Source organism: Pongo pygmaeus, chromosome 9 (genome assembly GCF_028885625.2).
Source record: "Pongo pygmaeus isolate AG05252 chromosome 9, NHGRI_mPonPyg2-v2.0_pri, whole genome shotgun sequence".
NCBI lineage: Eukaryota > Metazoa > Chordata > Mammalia > Primates > Hominidae > Pongo > Pongo pygmaeus.
In genome coordinates this window covers 81484268-81486359 of record NC_072382.2, presented here as the reverse complement: position 1 = coordinate 81486359, position 2092 = coordinate 81484268, and positions in this window count along the sequence as shown.

Genomic DNA, 2092 nt, shown 5'->3' with positions numbered 1-2092 from the left:
ATTCACTTGGTATCTTGGAATATATCCCCTATGAATAAGGGAAGACTGCTGTAGAGGTACACACAAAAAAGAATTCAAAATACTTGCTTTAAGGAAGTTCAGCAAACTTCAAGAAAATATAGGGAAATAATTCCATGAAATCAAAAAAACAATGAATGACCAAAATTCGAAATTTAACAGATTAAAATTATTTTTAAAAAATCAAACTCTGGAGCTGGAAAATACAATGAATAAAATAAAAAATTCAATAGATAACATCAATAGTGAATTGATTAAGCAGAAAAAAAATTTGTGAATTCAGACAGATTATTTGAAAATATACAGTCAGAGGAGAAAAAAAATTATAAAAAGAAATAATGGAAAAGCTAATGAAATTTATGAGATAGCATCAAAAGACCAAATGTTAGAGTCATAAAAGTTCAGGAAAGGTAAGAGAGATTCAGAAAGAGTAGAAAGCTTATTTTAAAAAGAGAAGAAAAGTTTTCAAATCCAGGAAAAGATATATATAACCAGCTAGAGGAAGGTCAAAACCCTCTTATTGATTCAATCTAAACAAAACTACACCAAGACATATAATCAAATGGTCAGAAAAACAAAGATAAAGATAGGATTCTGAAAGCAGCAAGAAGAAAAAAGCAAATCACATATGTGGGAATTTATATAATGGTGGCAGTAGATTTATCAGCAGAAATCTTACAAGCTAGAAGAAATTGGGATAATATATTCAAAGTGGTGAGGAAAAAAAATCTGCCAACTAATAATACTTTACCCAGAAAATCTGTTCTTCGGAAATCAGAGATAGGGTCTTTCTCCAACAAAATTGAGAGAGTTCATTATCGTTAGACCTGCCTTTTAAGGAATGCTGAAGGGAGGTCTTCAACCTGAAAGAACAGAATACTAATGAGTAACAAATACATCTTAAAGTATAAAACTTACTGGCAAAAGTAAATGCACAGTCAAATTCAGAATGGTCTAATATTACAATGGTGGTGCATAAATTACTTACATCTTTAGACACATAGACCAATGGAACATACACGAGAGCCCAGAAATAAACCCATACATTTACTGTCACTGATTTTTGACAAAGATGTGAAGAATGCACAATGAGGAAAGGGCATTCTCTTTTAAAAGTGTTGTTGAGAAACCTGGATATTGACATACAGAAGGATAAAATTAGATGCTTATGTCACACCACATATAAAAGTATACTCAAATTAATTAAAAAACAAATGTAAGACCAAAATCTGTAAAACTACTGGAAAAAATATAAAAGCTTCATAACATTGGTGTAAGCACTGATTTTTGGATACAACACCAAAAGCACTAGCAACAAAAGTGATAATCGACAAACGGAATTACATTAAACTGAAAAGTTACACAGCAAAGGGAACTGTCTACAGAGTGAAGATACAACCTACAGAATAGGAGAAAGTATTTGCAAACCATACATCTGGTAAGGGGCTAATATCTAAAATATACAATAAATTCAACCAAATAGCAAGAAGACAAATAACATGATTAAAAATGGGCAAAACATCTGAATAGACATTTCTCCAAAGAAGACATACAAATGACCAATATGTGTATTAAAATACTCAATATCACTAATCATCAGAGAAATGCAAATTAAAACCACAATGAGATATCACCCCATACCTGTTAGAATGGCTACTATCAAAAAGAAGATAACAAGTGTTAGTGAACTTGTGGAAAAAAGGAAACAGTTGCACACTGTTGGTGGGAATGTGAATTAGTATATTTTTTCACACAACTTTTTTGTAAATGTACATAAATTTGTGTAAATTTTTTATAAATTAGCCATTATGTAAAACAGTATAGAGTTTCCTTAAAAAATTAAGAGTAGAACTATGATATGATCTAGTAATCCCACTACTGGGTATATATTCCAAGGAAATGAAATCAGTATGCCGAAGACATCTCTGAACTCCCGTGTTCATTGCAGCATTATTCACAATAGCCAAGACATAGAATCAACCCAATTGTACATCAACAGATCATTAGATAAAGAAAATGTGGTGTATATGCTCAATGTGATACTATTCAGACTTTATAAAAAGAAATCTTGTCA